Raw genomic sequence first — 17,930 nt, 5'->3', positions numbered from 1 at the left:
TCTTTTCAAATGTTTAAAAATGTAGAAACTATTCTTAGTTCATGGGCTGTACCAAAGCAGGCAGCATGCAGCTCTGGCCCAGGGGACTATAGTTAGCCAACCCCTGGTGTAGGGCACATCTTAGAGGCCATTTCTTCTAAGAAGCCTTCTCTGACTCCTCCCAGACTGGTTCAGATGCTTTGACATGGATGTTCCCATAGCTCCCTGTCCTTCTCCTATCACAGCTTTGATGGCTGTGTGTTGTCTCCCCATTAGCCTGTAAGCTTATGGAGGATAAGACTGTGCCTTAGTACTAATCCCATTTGATATCAAATCTTATACATCTGTATTCATTTTTTTAATTGGATGCTATTTCCACTAAAATGTAAGCTGTATGATGTCAGGAAGCATTTAACAAAAGGCTTCCTGTGTGCTGTTTTGGATCTGTCAGGAACCCTCTGTCCCTTATTGATTCCTGAATATTCAGGAATTAAGAGGAGAGGCATGCCTTTCCGGGGGCTGACGAATCCAGGCATTTCTCCTTACAGTGATAAGTACCCTCTTCCTTTTTATGAGCCATACGGTAAAAGGTGATTGCTTGCAACTCTCTCTCTTTGATAGGGATCGTCTTATGTTTTGTAAGTCTGGAATTTTAATCTTTATCTTTGCTGAGAATAACCACCTTGTAAGACAGTATATATGCCCACGCCATGTTGATTAAAACACCTTTGCTCCATCAGAGCTTTGATCCCTGTGTCTTTCTTTCTTTCTATTCCTTCTTTCTGTCTTTCTCTCTCTCTTTCTGGCTAATTCCTTGGAGCACGGAGGCCCGCTGAGCTCACTTTCTTGCCCAGGCTTCTAAGACCCTCTCAAGAAGGCGCACTGTGCCTTCACCCACTCGAGAGGGCGCCTGGTGTCTACGTGCAGCAGCGCGAGCCCTAATAACAGGGCTCTACTGGCTTTCTGCGTAAACCAGGCGATATCAGCCTCTTTCTCTCTCTTAGTCTCCGGACCACAAGGTTCCATTCCATTAAAGGACCAATAAGCTCTATCAGCCTTTCTCTCTCTTACTTTCTTATCGTCGACTCCGGACCACCAGGTTCCGGTCCATTAAGGGACCAACAGTATGAGATAAGGCCTTTGTCATCTTTATGGTCCTTTCCAGGGACTTGGAGCAGTAAAGGTACATAGCGGACTCTCAGTGTATTAAATGTAAGCAATAGGAAACTTAAGTTGAAGTCTAGCTCTACCATCATCTTCCTGTGTTACTTCCTCTCTTTGGATCTTACTTCATCTATAAAGTTAAAAAAAAGAAAAACTTATAGAAAAAAAAGAAAAACTTCATGACAAAGGCAAACTTAGGAATCACACTTAGAAAGTACTTTCTGAGGACTCCGCCAGGCTTTCTCTCGGGGAACAAGTGGTTTGTCCCTGTGGACTCCGCTTCCATCCAGAGCAGGCAGTGTACAAACTGGGAAACCACCTTGCTGACCTGTATCTTGTTGATCCCTCCACCCCACATCTCTCTCAGGGCTCAGTCCAGTAAGAACTGGGACGGCGTCATTCATGACTTCATGTGTGGAAACTTTAAGGCGCCGTTGGGGGAATTTCCAGCCACAGGGCAGCCTTCTCGGAATCTCTTCTCTCCTGAATCTGGCACGGAAGGAAGTTGGCTGTCAGCAGCTCTTTACCAAGTTCACCATCGCACAGCCCAGGGCTCCCTCTCTGGCCACAGCTTCCTGCCCTTCCTCTTCTCCTGCTTCCCTACTCCCACTCCGCTCTTTTTCCAACCTCAGACCTCCAATCCCTTGTCACTCATCCTAACAGGTGACAGCTGGATTGTTTTCCTGTCTTCCCATGTTCCCAAAGTCCTAGAAGTCCTCTTTCCTAAATATTTTTATACCTGACCATCTCCCCATCCCTACTGCTATGCCTTAGTTTAGGCCCTTCATATGCCTGGAAAGCACACTCAGGGATTTCCTGCAGCCATTCTCATCCCCTGCAGTGGATTCTGCCAGCTGCTCGAAGAAAAGGCAGATCTGAGCAGGTCTTTATTAAGCAGGGCTTAATAACTTCTAACACCTTTGCAACAAACCCAAACCTCTAAGTATTACATACAAAGACCTTTATAATTAGCCCCAGACTACCTCTCCAGACCCATCTTCCGCAACCCCCGACTCAAACTACTCCTTTTGGGACTTCCCTGGTGGTCTAGTGGTTGGTTAAAATCCATCCACCAATGCAGGGGACACAGGTTCGATCTCTGGTCTGGGAAGATTCTACATGCTGCAGGGCAACAAGGCCCGTGTGCCACAACTACTGAAGCCTGTGTGCCTAAAGCCTCTGCTCTGCAACACGAGAAGCCACTGCAGTGAGAAGCCCGCGCGCTGCAAGGAAGAGTAATCCCCACTCGCCTCAACGAGAGAAAGTCTGTGCTCAGCAACAAAGACCAGCACAATCATAAATAAATAAATAACTTTTAAAAAAGATTTGTGAAAGAACAGAGATTTTAAAACAAACAAACACTCCGTTCTCACCCCTAATCCAGTCACACCTAAACCATTTACCTCTTTAAGGGTAACCCAGTGGTTAGGACTCTGCACTTTCACTGCCGAGGGTGGTGGGTGACATTTATCTTTTTAAATGTTGCCTCTTCAACCCGCCCCTGATCCTCGGTATAGCTTAACCATCCCTCAAACCCACCTTCATGTGGCAAACTTCAAACTAAGCTCAAGAGTTAACTTCTTTGAAAAGCCTTCTGGGGCCCTCTCCTTCTTACATACCTAGTGCTAACCTCTAAGGCATTTATTTATCACAAAGGAATTGTAACCACCTTTAACTCCTTTCATCCATCTTTTTTCTTTAGCTAGACCCCAGCTTCTGGGAGCAGGGACTGATGTTTTCCCTCTGTGGCCCCGAGCCTACCATGCATGCATGCTATGTATGCTAAGTCACTTCAGTAGTGTCTTTGAGACCCCAAGGAATGCAGTCTGCCAGGCTCCTCTGTCCATGAGATTTCCCAGGCAAGAATACTGGAGTGGGTTGCCATCTCCTTCTCCAGGGGATCTTCTGGACCTGGGGACTGAACCCTCTTCTGGTGCATCTCCTGCATTGCAGGTGGATTCTTTACCCACTGAGCCACCTGGGAAGCCCCTATCCTGACCTGCCACAACATATGAAATGTACCAGGCAGTCAGCAAACACATACTAAACAAACAGCCTCAGGGCAAGGATTAAGATCAAAGTCATTTCTGGGTGTTTTTTTTTTTTTTTCTGGTTGCTTTCTGATATCACCTTTCACACCTACAATTGAAACCATTTCTGAGTAAGAAACTCCTAGTAGGTAAATCAAGAGTGACAACTGCAGCTTGACCTAGATGTGCAGAAGTACCATTTTTCATGTGAATTCCGTGCACTGCTCATATTACAGAAACCACACCCCTCTCACACACCTGTCTAAATAGGTAACACTGCTCCTGGAGGCACTGGCACCTTTTTTGGCCCAAGCAACAGTGTCAGTTCAGTTCAGTTGCTCAGTCGTGTTTGACTCTTTTTGCGACCCCATGGACTGTAGCACGCCAGGCTTCCCTGTCCATCACCAACAACCGGAGCTTACTCAAACTCATGTCCACTGAGTCAGTGATGTCATCCAACCATCTCATCCTCTGTCGTCCCCGTCTTCTCCCACCTTCGCTCTTTTCCAGCACCAGGGTCTTTTCTATTGAGTCAGTTCTTCACATCAGGTGGTCAAAGTATTGGAATTTCAGCTTCAGCATCAGTCCTTCCAATGAATATTCAGGACTCTTTTCCTTTAGGATAGAGTGATTGGATCTCTTTGCAGTCCAAGGGACTCTCAAGCGTCTTCTCCAATACCACAGTTCAAAAGCATCAATTCTTTGGTGCTCAGCTTTCTTTATAGTCCAACTCTCACATTCATATATGACTACTGGAAAAACCATAGCTTTGACCAGACAGACCTTTGGTGGCAAAGTAACGTCTCTGCTTTCTAATACACTGTCTAGGCTAGTTGAACCATTCTATGAAGACCTACAAGAACTTTTAGAACTAATACCCAAAAACAATGTCCTTTTCATTATAGGGGACTGGAATGCAAAAGTAGGAAGTCAAGAAACACCTGGAGTAACAGGCAAATTTGGCCTTGGAGTACAGAATGAAGCAGGGCAAAGGCTAATAGAGTTTTGCCAAGAGAACGCACTGGTCATAGAGAACACCCTCTTTCAACAACACAAGAGAAGACTCTACACATGGACAGCACCAGATGGTCAACACCGAAGTTAGTTGATTATATTCTTTGCAGTCAAAGATGTAGAAGCTCTATACAGTCAGCAAAAACAAGACCGGGAGCTGACTGTAGCTCAGATCATGAACTCCTTATTGCCAAATTCAGACTTAAATTGAAGAAAGTAGGGAAAAACCACTAGACCATTCAGGTATGACCTAAATCAAATCCCTTATGACTATACAGTGGAAGTGAGAAATAGATTTAAGGGACTAGATCTGACAGACAGAATGCCTGATGAACTATGGATGGGCGTTCATGACATTGTACAGGAGACAGGGATCAAGACCATTCCCATGGAAAAGAAATGCAAAAAGGCAAAATGGTTGTCTGAGGAGGCCTTACAAATAGCTATGAAAAGAAGAGAAGCGAAAAGCAAAGGAGAAAAGGAAAGATATTCCCATTTGAATGCAGAGTTTCAAAGAATAGCAAGGAAAGATAAGAAAGCCTTCCTCAGCAATCAATGTAAAGAAATAGAGGAAAACAACAGAATGGGAAAGACTAGAGATCTCTTCAAGAAAATTAGAGATACCAAGGGAACATTTCATGCAAAGATGGGTTCAATAAAGGACCGAAATGGTATGGACCTAACAGAAGCAGAAGATATTAAGAAGATGTGGCAAGAATACACAGAAGAACTGTACAAAAAAGATCTTTACGACCCAGATAATCATGATGGTGTGATCGCTCACCTAGAGTCAGACATCCTGGAATGTGAAGTCAGATGGGCCTTAGAAAGCATCACTACGAACAAAGTTAATGGAGGTGATGGAATTCCAGTTGAGCTGTTTCAAATCCTGAGAGATGATGCTGTGAAAGTGCTGCACTCAATATGCCAGCAAATTTGGAAAACCCAGTAGTGGCCACAGGACCGGAAAAGGTCAGTTTTCATTCCAATCCCGAAGAAAGGCAATCCCAAAGAATGCTCAAACTACTACACAATTGCACTCATCTCACATGCTAGTAAAGTGATGCTCAAAATTCTCCAAGTCAGGCTTCAGCAATACGTGAACGGTGAACTTCCAGATGTTCAAGCTGGATTTAGAAAAGACAGAGGAACCAGAGATCAAATTGCAAACATCTGCTGGATCATCAAAAAAGCAAGAGAGTTCCAGAAAAATATCTATTTCTGCTTTATTGACTATGTCAGAGCCTTTGACTGTGTTGATCACAATAAACTGTGGAAAATTCTAAAAGAGATGGGAATACCAGACCACCTGACCTGTCTGTTGAGAAACCTGTATGCAGGTCAGGAAGCAACAGTTAGAACTGGACATGGAACAACAGACTGGTTCCAAATAGGAAAAGGAGTACATCAAGGTTGTATATTGTCACCCTGCTTATTTAACTTAGATGCAGAGTACATCATGAGAAACGCTGGACTGGAAGAAGCACAAGCTGGAGTCAAGATTGCTGGGAGAAATATCAATAACCTCAGATATGTGGATGACACCACCCTTATGGCAGAAAGTGAAGAGGAACTAAAAAGCCTCTTGATGAAAGTGAAAGAGGAGAGTAAAAAAGTTTGCTTAAAGCTTAACACTCAGAAAACTAAGATCATGGCATCTGGTCCCATCACTTCATGGGAAATAGATGGGGAAACGTGGAAATAGTGTCAGACTTTATTTTGTGGGGCTCCAAAATCACTGCAGATGGTGATTGCAGTCATGAAATTAAAAGACACTTACTCCTTGGAAGGAAAGTTATGACCAACCTAGATAGCATATTAAGAAGCAGAGACATTACTTTGCCAACAAAGGTTCATCTAGTCAAGGCTATGGTTTTTCCAGTGGTCATGTATGGATGTGAGAGTTGGACAGTGAAGAAAGCTGAGCGCTGAAAAATTGATGCTTTTGAACTGTGGTGTTGGAGAAGACTCTTGAGAGTCCCTTGGACTGCAAGGAGATCCAACCAGTTCATCCTAAAGGAGATCAATCCGGGGTGTTCACTTTAAGGACTGATGCTGAAGCTGAAACTTCAATACTTTGGCTACCTCATGCGAAGAGCTGACTCATTGGAAAAGATCCTGATGCTGGAAGGGATTGGGGGCAGGAGGAGAAGGGGACAGCAGAGGATGAGATGACTGGATGGCATCACCAACTCGATGGACCTGGGTTTGGGTAGACTCCAGTAGTTGGTGATGGACAGGGAGGCCTGGCGTGCTGCGATTCATGGGGTTACAAAGAGTTGGACATGACTGAGCAACTGAACTGAACTGAACTGAGGCTGAACATAGCGTTTCTTTCAAGGAACAAGCATCTTTTAATTTCAAGGCTGCAGTCACCATCTGCAGTGATTTTGGAGTCCCCCAAAAATAGTCTTTCACTATTTCCATTGTTTCCCCATCTATTTGCCATGAAGTGATTGGACTGGATGCCATGATCTTAGTTTTCTGAATGTTGAGCTTTAAGCCAACTTTTTCACTTTCATCAAGAGGCTCTTTAGTTTCATCACTCACCTAGAGCCAGACATCCTGGACTGCGAAGTCAAGTGGACCTTAGGAAGCATCACTAAGAACAAGCTAGTGGAGGTGATGGAATTCCAGTTGGGCTATTTCAAATCCTAAAAGATGATGCTGTGAAAGTGCTGCACTCAATATGCCAGCAAATTTGGAAAACTACCAGTGGCCACAGGACTGGAAAAGGTGTTTTCATTCCAATTCCAAAGAAAGGCAATGCCAAAGAACGTTCAAACTACTGCACAATTGCACTCATCTCACAGGCTAGCAAAGTAATGCTCAAAATTCTCCAAGCCAGGTTTCAGCAATACGTGAACCGTGAACTTCCAGATGTTCAAGCTGGATTTAGAAAAGACAGAGGAACCAGAGATCAAATTGCCAACATTCACTGGATCATCGAAAAAGCAAGAGAGTTCCAGAAAAACATCTACTTTTGCTTTATTGACTATGCCAAAGCCTTTGACTGTGTGGGTCACAACAAACTATGGAAAATTCTTAAAGCAGTAGTATAACCTAATACAGATCCACAATCCCTTGTCTGAAACCCTTGGGGCCAAGTATACCTTAGAATTGAAAATTTGGGGCATTTTAGAAAGGTAACACATAATCTGTGTTGTATGTTACACAGCACCCAGCAGAGTCGAGGGAACATCCAGAAATCAATCACTTCAAAATCTCCTTAGTGCAACTTATGAGTAGTAATGCTTAGTGGGATAAATAAAGCCTATAAATAGCTTCCTGGTAGTTCACACAAGTCTCAACTGCCAAATTGACCTTGGGCCAAACTTAGGGAAAAAAAAAATTTTTTTCCCCATCTTCAGAGTTTTTAGGACTTCAGAAATGCTGATAAAGGATTAAGGGTGGTAGTTAAGAGCATGGCCTACATGCATCATAAAAAGATTGGAATATGTCTATGTACATATATACCACATGTTTATAAATATACATATATATGTATAGATTGAGACACACACATATACCCATGGGAAAGTCTGAAAAGCATACACTAAAGGTCAATAGTAGTTATTTCTCAGTGGTAATTTTTTTTCTTTTTGCTTATAGGTACTTTCAAAGTTAGATAAAATAAGATATTTTTTTGGTGTGTGTGTGCACATATATATATGTACACACACACACACACACACATGGGCTTCCCTTGTGGCTCAACTGGTAAAGAATCCATCTGCAAGGCGGGAGACCTGGGTTCAATCTGTGGGTTGGGAAGATTCCCTGGAGAAGGGAAAGGCTACCCACTCCAGTATTCTGGCCTGGAGAATTCCATGGACTGTACACCATGGGGTCGCAAAGAGTCAGACACGACCAAGGGACTTACTTTCACTTCACTTCATATATATATATATATATATATATATATATAGGGTACTATAAATACATAAGTACTATATATATACATCCTAGAGTATGAAATGGCTACCCACTCCAGTATTCTTGCTTGGAAGGTCCCATGGACAGAGGAACCTGGCAGGATACAGTCCATAGAGTTGCACAGAATCGGACACAACTGAGTACATACACACAAATATGTTCAGTTCAGTTGCTCAGCCATGGCCAACTCTCTGTGACCCCATGGACTGTATGTAGCCTGCCAGGCTCCTCTGTCCATGGGATTTTGCAGGCATGAATACTGGAGTGGGTTGCCATGCCCTCCTCCAGGGGATCGTCCAAACCTAGGGATCAAACCAGCATCTCTTACATCACCTGCATTAGCCAACAGGTTCTTTACCACTAGTGTCACCTGGGAAGTATATATGTACATCAGTTCAGTTCAGTTCAGTCACTCAGTCATGTCCGACTCTTTGCGACTCCATGGACTGCAGTGCGCCAGGCTTTCCTGTACATCACCAACTCCTTGAGCTTGCTCAAACTCACATCTGAGTCGGTGATGCCACCCAACCATCTCATCCTCTGTCATTCCCTTCTCTTCCTGCCTTCAATCTTTCCCAGCATCAGGGTCTTTTCCAATGAGTCACTTCTTTGCATCAGGTAGCCAGTGATTGATTTCTGTATTGGAGCTTCAGCTTCAGCATCAGTCCTTCCAATGAATATTCAGGACTGATTTCCCTTAGGATAGACTGGTTGGATCTCCTTGCAGTCCAACAGACTCTCAAGAGTCTTCTCCAATACCCCAGTTCAAAAGCATCAACTCTTTGGTGCTCAGCTTTCTTTATAGTCCAACTCTCACATTCATACATGACTGCTGGAAAAACCATAGCTTTGACTAGACAGAGCTTTGTCGGCAAAGTAATGTCTCTGCTTTTTAATATGTTGCCTAGGCTTTTCTTCCAAGGAACAAACATCTTTTAATTTCATGGCTGCAGTCACCATCTGCAGTGATTTTGGAGCCAAAAAAAATAACGTCTCTCACTGTTTCCCTTGTTTCTCCATCTAGGATGGGACCGGATACCATGATCTTAGTTTTCTGAATGTTGAGTTTTAAGCCAGCTTTTTCACTCTCCTCTTTCACTTTCATCAAGAGGCTCTTCAGTTCCTCTTCACTTTCTGCCATAAGGGTGGTGTCATCTGTATATCTGAGGTTACTGATATTTCTCCTGGAAATTTTGATTCCAGCTTGTGCTTCATCCAGCCTGGCATTTCACACGATATATTCTGCATATAAGTTAAATAATCAGGGTGACAATATACAACCTTGATGTACTCCTTTCCTGATATGGAGCCAGTTCGTTGTTCCATGTCCAGTTCGAACTGTTGCTTCTTGACCTGCATACACATTTCTCAGGAGGCAGGTAAGGTGGTCTGGTAACCCCATCTCTTTAAGAATTTTCCACAGTTTGTTGTGATCCACACAGTCAAAGGTTTTAGCCTTTGTACATAGCATGTACATATATGTACATAGCACTACACACACACACACACACACACACACAGAGGCTTTGGAGTCAGACTTGGTTCCATTTCTGGCCCTGCTACTTACTAGCTCTATGACCTTGAAGAAGTTATCTCACTTCTCTAAGCTTCCACTTCCTGAACTGAACAAAGATAACAGTATCCGCCTATGACTGCTGTCTTCTTTTCTTATGGTTAATCGAGGCTACCCCTCACTGCACGATCAGCAGGGGCTCTAAAAGTCAAACCAGCAAATTCATATCAAAATTCAAGTACTCTTATTTCTTTTGAGAATTGCCCAAAAGGCAGCTACATTATTTCTTATTTCAATTGCTCCTCTTGCCCTGGTTTCCCCCTGCATGTCCGCCAGTTTTTCAAAAGTTTTTCCCAAGATCCAGACCAGTGCAATCCAACAGATGACGGAAATGCTCTATAACTGTACTGGCCAAAAGAGTAGCTACTAGCTACACTTGAACAGTTAAAACATGAAAAGAGTGAAAGAGAAATTGAATTGTTTAAAATTAAGAGTAAATTGAAATAGCCACATGTTAGGGACTACCACATGGGCCACTGCAGTTCTAGATCTTGTTCTCTTCTCCAAGAATCATCGGCCATCCCAGTCAGTTCTAAACAGAGCTACCCAGCTGTGCCTGGGATCAGGCCCTCTGCTGCTCACATCTCCAGGACGCTCTGTGCATAGGTCGGTCCCAGGTAAAGCTGTGCTTTGACTTCCGGGCTTCCCCTGGGCTCTCCCTTCCATCACAGCCCCGTCATCTCCCTGTCAGCCTGGTTTCCCAATCCGCCCTTTTCTCACCCTTCTCCTTGGGCTGCCAGGGCCAGTCAGCCATCCGTCTCTTCATTCTCACCGCTGCCTTCCTCCAGGCCATCCTCTCCTCGCCTGTTACAACAAGAGCCTCCCAACAAGAGATCTTCCGGCTTCTCCTGACCCGATCTGCCAATTTTGTCTCCGGACTTGGCCAGGTTAAACTCTGATTTCATCTCTCCCTGCTCTAAAACTTCCAGTATTACACCACTGCCTGCAGGTGAAGGTCCAAAACTGGTTGGACTGGCACAGGAGAGGCCCTTTGCAAATTGGTCCTGCGCCCTTTCAACATCTGCCACCTGAAGACAGCCTATTTAATAAACAGACAGGTCCCCCGTGCACGTAGCCCTCACTCTGACTTCTGGACCCCTCTCCTCAAAGTCCAGCCTCAACTCCCCCACCACCAAGCCCTCCACAACCACACTAGCCCTCGGCAGTCATTTCTCTGAATTCTGAAGGCCTTCCAGTCTGTATGACTTGCCTAGCATTTTAAGGGTCATTCGAGTGTTTTCGGGAAAGTCATGGGGCTTTGGAATAAAATGACCTGGCCATTTTACCAGCTCCATCCATAACCTCACAGGAAACCTCAAGCAAATTACTTCATTTGTTTCCTCATTTGTAAAATGACGATAACACCACTACACTTAGAGAGAGGCCAAAAGAATAAACAAATGAAATTCTAAACAGATCAAGAACCTCGCACCATGCCAGGTACACAGCACATACGCAGGAATGGTTAGTTCGCTTCCCTCTGCCTTGCCACTCCTCATCCCCCTCAGCCTTGATAACGATGACGGTCATTTACCGAGTCCCTTCTAATGAACAGCTGGGCTTGCGCCACATGCTTCATGTGTTATTTCTGATTATTGGCCTCGTTTTACAAATAAGGATACTGAGGTCCAGAACAGGGAGCAGACATGCCCAGCAACACAGAGCTAGACCAGTAAATGGCACAGTTGACATCAACAGTCAGAGCTCCACAGCCTCCCTTTTGCCAACATGAGCACAACATCTTCAGTGAAACTATGAACTCTTAGGAGTAACTACTATCCAGAGAGAAGGATTAAGTCGGCTTGGATAACAAAGCAAAAGTACCACCCTGGTCTGCACAGGCTGTGTGAGTGGGTGGCAGTCACTACTGGGTAAAGATCATGTCCTGCCCCTTTCTGAGCATCTACAAGATATGGCTAAGAGGCGGTTTCCCTATCTCCTCGTCACTGGCCCTGGCATTCCACTTCGAGCACACCAGAAGAACCTGCAAAACCATGTGAGCGCATTACTCGGCAGTTCCAACAGGCAGGATTAATGCTCCTTGATGCTGGGTACACACCACCAGGGGGCCGCCCCACGGCCTCTCTGAGTCTTAGACAAGGCGACACATACTAGCAAGGGATTCATTCACTTTACAAGGAATCAGACTGACCCCGATCCAGTTACCCAGATCCGAAGTCAGACTGTGTTAACGATGACAATGACACTTAAGGCTTACTGCATGTCAGGCATGGTTTTAACCTCCGTATGTATACTTAATCTTCACAACTCCTCCATGAGGTAAATGGCATTATTATCTCCACTGTACAGACTGAGATAAACAGAGAGGGTAAGTAACCTGCCCAAGAACACACAGCTAATAAACAGTACAGACAGGATTCAAACCCAGGGCATATGGGTCAAGAGTCTGTGCTCTTAATCAAAAACTATAGTAGCAGAAAAAGGTGACATGCAGAAAGCATTTCTGGCAGAGGAAACAATTCCAGAGCAGAGACATGGCATCATGATATGCTCGGAAATAAGTCATAACAAGTAGGATACATAAGTAGACATGCAAAGTTTTGTTTGAGAAGCATCAGGGGATACAAAAGAAGAGTGTTGGGGTTAGGGCTCAAGCATTAGATTCAAACAGATGACCTGAATTCTATTCCCACAGTCACTTACCTTCTCTGAGCCTTAGTCTCTCCGTGTGAAAAACAGACATCCTCTTACAGAGCTTCTCTGTGCACACAGATGAGGTCCACAGACCCACAGTAAGTGCTTGCTGCTGCTGCTAAGTTGCGTCAGTCACGTTCGACTCTGTGCAACCCCACAGACGACAGCCCACCAGGCTCCTCCGACCCTGGGGTTCTCCAGGCAAGAATACTGGAGTGGGTTGCCATTTCCCTCTCCAATTATTAAGCGCTTGCTAAATGTTAACTGCCAGTGATAATAATAGTCATAATAGTAATCGATTTTTATTTATAACTACAATTTTATTGTTTAGATTTTTATTATATGTATTAAGGCCAAACTGTAAGACTTTGAATGCCATGTGGAGTTTGGATTTGACTCTTATGACCAAAGAGAACTAAATACATAGCACACACAGGGCAGAGAACTCTTGAGAGAAGCCCATAGCCCAGGGTACCCAGCATTAAAAAGAAGGAAAGAATCAGTGATTCCTATTCCAACCCGGCAACCATCCCAAACAGCTGTTACTTTTTTGAAAATCAGATAACCATGCTTTTTAGTCCTTTCCTTCCTTCCTTTCCACCTTCCTTCCTTTAAAAAAAATAAAAAAAATCCCACTATCTCATGTCTCTAGGAAAAAACACCATAGATTTTAACAATTCATGTGAGGAGAGGCATCTCTAAAAACACATCCCAGGCCCTGCAAACCTGTAAGCCCTGGTCTCAAAATCCAATCTTCCCCCTGTGCAAATCCAACTTGGGCTCTTGCTGTTTAATCACTCAGTCGTGTCCGACTCTTTGAGACCCCATGGTCTCCTCTGTCCATGAGATTTCTGTCCACCAGGCTCCTCTGTCCATGAGATTTCCGAGGCAAGAATACTGGAGTGAGTTGCCATTTCCTGCTCCAGGGGATCTTCCCAATCCAGGCATCGAACCTGCATCTCCTACATTAGCAGGTGGACTCCTTACCACTGTGCCATCAGGGAAGCCCCCAATTCAGGTTAGCAAGGACTAAATATCACTAGCTTAGCTTCCGGAGAAGACTACGACCGTGCAACTACTTTTTGGCCACAAGTTATAATGGTTCACAGGCTGCTGGAGAGATGACTTGACTTTTTCCTCCAGGCTCTCTCTTCGCTGGCCTTCTGTGAACTGTCTGTGGTCTGGTGATAAAACTGAAAGAGAAGTGGGCAAAAGCAACCAGGAAGGGGTTGAGGGGTGGAAAGAAGCGCTGAACCCGCTTAAAGAGGAAGGGGACAGGCATCCTTCAAGCGACAAAGCACTCGAGCTAGGGACTGTTCAGGTCTCGAAGGTTCGAAGACAAGGCATTTTTTGAGCACCTGCTGATATACAAGGCACTGGGCTGGCATTCGGGGAGGAGACAGGATGCAAAATGGTAAGAGCAGCACGTTCAAGCTTGTACAAATGCAGACGAATGAACAGCCCACAAAGATGAAAAAGCACAGAAATAATAAGCAATCAGGTCTGAAGTAAGAGGAAACGAAGGTAAGGTGGGGGAGATAAGGCTCCACGGAGGGGCTAAGGCCAGGCCTGCAGGGCTTAGATGCCCCACTAAAGAGTCTGAACTTTATTCTGCAGGCTACAGGGAGTGGTGCCGCATTCAAGTTCACAAACAAAATAGCAGGGCGTGATAAAGTTACCTTCTAAGGCAAGCCCCAAGGGAGAAGGAGACCTAGGGGAAGGCTTGTAAAGACAGCACTGCACTAGTTCAAGTAAGAGGATACCAACGTCAACTCCTGGGATTTAATCTCTTTAATTTTCAAAAGATTTTTAAACTGCAGGTAAAAAAATGGACCAAATTTGGTTATTAGACATGGGGAGGAAGAGTCAAGGATGATTGACGTTTTTAGTGATTGTACTGACAGAAAAGAAACTGGAGGAAGGAAAGGAGCAAAGAAGAGAATGAATGTTGTAACTTGGAACAAACCAGCCTAGGCAAGGCCCTGAGGAGGGCAGCCAGTTTCTTGGAGGTGGGCATCTGCAAATCCTAAACGGGTTTCCCAGAGGAAGGTCCCCCCTAAGTTAGAATTTCTGTGGTCCTATGAGACCTTCTAGGAGGCAAACTTTCACTCCTATCTTACAGACAGAAGATAGGAAAGTCAAGAGGTATGTCCAGTGTGACACTGATATACAGTAGCGAAAATAAAAATTAAAGTAGGCCACGTAGACATACACTTTGCTCAAATCCTCAGCCTTCATACTTGGAGCTTTAGTTCACATATGTACCACTGGTAAAACCTACAAGTTTGTTACAGTAGATTTTAAGTAGCAAACAAAACAAGCACTAGGGAGTGTCTATGTCTCCAGACTGTCTTTCCTCTAGTAAATATTGATGCCTCTCTCTTCCTGAACCTTCTGTCCTGTGCAAAGCGCCCCTTCTAAGGGAATGTTTGTGGGTCATCTCACTTGCTCCATGCTGCCACTGTAAAATTCCACAACCTGTTTTCTGAAGGAGAGAAGTCTTCAGGGGGTTCTCCTGTTCAAGAAACAAACACAAGGGGAAGGGAGAAGGGAACAATACAAGAAGGAAGAAAAAGGAACACAGTTCTCTTTTGTTTAAAGAAACAAAGTGAGCCCAATTAATTTGCTTAGGAGCCAGCAGAGCTTCCCACAAAGGTGGAGATGATGGGCAAGAGTTCTACGTGTAAGATAAACATCTAGGAAAATTCATTTTCTCTGTGCTAAAAGGGTATGTCAGTCACACAGATTTTATTTATTAAGAGGAGGAGGAGCAAGGAGACTGACTGATCCCAGGGGCCGTTTTTCCAACATTCTCACTGGCTTCTACCCTAGTAATCTAGGTTACCCTTTATGCTACCCCGAGTTATAAATAGCATTCATTTCCTTTCTCAGGCCACACAGACTTCAATGCTTTATTTCCTAGGTCCCAGGGAAAAAATACCCATAGCGCATCTCATTCTGAATTTGAGGTACTACAAAGCCATCTCATTTTGAATCAACCATGGAATCAGAAAACCACTTCAAAATACCAAGATGAGTCTGCTGTTACCATTTTGTTAAATTAGCCCAGAACAACCCCAGTGGGACTTCTGAGTGGCTGCTTCCTCTCTAGCCCATAGCTCAGAGTCCTCCAGAACACAGCTCCAGGTCTTTGAGTGTGTGTGGGATGAGGCAGGTGGATATTTCACACAATGACAGGGTGAGCACTGAGTCAGACGCAGATTCCCCAAGGGGTTTTCTGGATAAGAGCACCTTCAGTTGGCCAGACAGAAACAGAAGGCATCTCTCTTTATTTCTTTTTAAGAAAAGAAAAAGCTACACCACAGGGCAGTTAACTAAGTGAAGAAGCAGAAATATCCCCTACTCACAACAGCTACTTGTCTGGGACCCATGTGAGGTCTTGGCACCTGAAGAGGCCAAGAGAATCAGATGAACAGGCTTTCACTCAACCAGAAGGCTTATATCTCACTTCCACATTACAACTTAGTTCAGAGATCCTGGTTTGAACCTGAGAACACTGACCCCGGATGAAAACTAGCTGCATTTCACCTTTCTACAACCTCTACCAAGTTTGGCCTGACACTCCTGAATGCAGGAAAGAGAAATCAAGGGGAAAAAAATGGACATTTTGGAGAGATGCATCCAAGTGAGATGTTGCCTTTCTCTACCAAAACAAAGGCAGGGAGTGAAAACCAGATTCACTTTGCCACCCAGATAGCTAGACCTTGACTAGCCCCACAAGGTCCCGCTCCTGCTGAGCTGACCCCACACTCACTCACCTCTGTGAATCATCAGATCCCTCTCTGTCACTGTCAGCTTCTTGGAGAAGCCCTGTTTCTCCTGAGGCATATCATACACAGCATGTTAAAGCAATGCTCGGGTTGGTTCCCCGAGCCATCAGGAAGTGGGTATTTTGATTATACACATGTAGGAAGCACCAAATTCCCTATCTGTTTCCCGCTGGGTCTGGACTGTCTGGTTCATTCAGAGGAGGCCCCAAGAGTTCCCCCTACTTGTTGTAGATGACAGGACTCTCCTCTGAGACCAAAGAACTCTGCAAACACAGCTACCCAAACAGAACTAGAGGTCTGCTGCCATTTCTTACCAATTGTAACATGAGCAACTTAGCGTTGGATAGTGTAATCCCATTTATTGTAGGGATTACGACAGGGACAAATCGTTTCAAATTAAAAATGAAACCAGCACCTTGACAGCAACTCTTCACCAGCATGCAGCTAGTTTGGGATTTTTGAAAGACCAAAGAGTCTGAGATCCCCTTGCATTCACGACCCAGCAGCAGATAACTGCTTCAGAGCCATCCCGACTCCTCACAGAAGACCTCCCTCCACTAAGGAGAAGAAGCGCTTCAATAGGATCCAGCGTGCTGGCCGAAAAGACAGAACCCACCTCTTTCTGCTGCCATCGGGCCTGTCTTCCGTCTGAATGCTGGCAGCCTCTTTCCAAGGGGCCAGGGAAGGATATGTTCTTAATCTTAAATTCTCACTGTCCCAGTACCAGAGCCCAGAATGTCATGGAAACTGATGCAAAAGCTGTCTCAAGATGAGCACTTCACGAACTGAGATAAGCCCATGAGACGCAAAATATCAGCACCATCGGGTGCCGTGACCGCATCTTGTGGTGGCCGCAAAGAAGGTAAAGCACACGCACAGAGGAAGTCTTTTGCTCGCTTCGTTTCCTCTCATTTTACAAACTTGTGCAATGTGTCATTCCCCTCCGCCCCTCACAGTTTTCAAGCCTGGTAAGAGCAAGTGGAGTGGCGGCCCACGCTTACACAGGTATTTGACAGTTCTCTAGCAAGTGGCTGAGAAATGGGACACAAGTGGGTACTCACGGTCATGCCAAAGCTTGGACGTAACAGGAGCTGCACAGGCACACCCAGGAATAAAAAATACCAGGGAGCCCTGGACAGAAAATCCAGGAGCTGGACAAAAACTACCTCCTCCCACAGCACCAGACTGACCCAAATTTCAGCCAGGGGCCTCTTACTCTCCAAAAGACAACCTTCTGCTCAACAATCGGCCTTTTGTGCTGCACAGCCTTATCCAGCAAGGGATGGGTGGGAAAAAAAACAAAACCAAAAACCTACTCTCTTTTACCTGTAACCTCACCGTGGCCTCCAGGCCCAGGGTGGGCAGGGCTCTCCTGGACTCCGGATCTGCGCAGAGTCCAATCTCTCAGAGGGGCTGAGGACCGACAGGAGAGCCAGGCAGCCCCAGTACACACACCAGTCCTCATCCAAAGGAACGCTCTGTGATGGGGAATGCACCCCCACACAAGTCAGACTCGAACGTCAGGATGGAGAAACTGAAGTTCAGAGAGGGGCAGCCGCCTGACCCGGGTCACACAGCGAAGCAGGAACAGAGTTTTACCACAACCACAATCCCAGCCTCGGGATTCCTGAATACCACCACTGGCCCGCGCCTGCCCTCATCACGGCGGGCTGAGAACAACTAACCCCACAGCCCTTCAGCCCCAAAGTCCCGCCTCCGTAGGGCCAGGACCTTGGTCTTCGCCCCAGGCGTCCGCCGGACAACCCCGCAGACCCCGCTCGCCCGAGG

At 45.2% G+C, this 17,930-nt stretch overlaps 1 protein-coding gene across 5 annotated transcripts in view; it reads right to left on the bottom strand.

Annotated features, from left to right (window-relative positions):
• Positions 1–17,930, bottom strand: part of INPP5B (inositol polyphosphate-5-phosphatase B) — a 54,766-nt gene that overhangs the window by 25,945 nt on the left and 10,891 nt on the right. The window contains exon 1 of one of the 5 annotated variants that reach the window (XM_065916115.1): positions 12,361–12,379. The exons of the other annotated variants lie outside the window; for them this stretch is intronic. The gene's annotated coding sequence lies outside the window, so the exon portion shown is untranslated. Of the gene's footprint in view, positions 1–12,360; positions 12,380–17,930 lie in introns of those variants that run through there. 5 annotated transcript variants of the gene reach the window in all.

This window comes from Muntiacus reevesi, chromosome 1 (assembly GCF_963930625.1).
Source record: "Muntiacus reevesi chromosome 1, mMunRee1.1, whole genome shotgun sequence".
NCBI lineage: Eukaryota > Metazoa > Chordata > Mammalia > Artiodactyla > Cervidae > Muntiacus > Muntiacus reevesi.
Note: the sequence above shows the minus strand (reverse complement) of the source record. Positions and strands in the feature narration are given on the sequence as shown.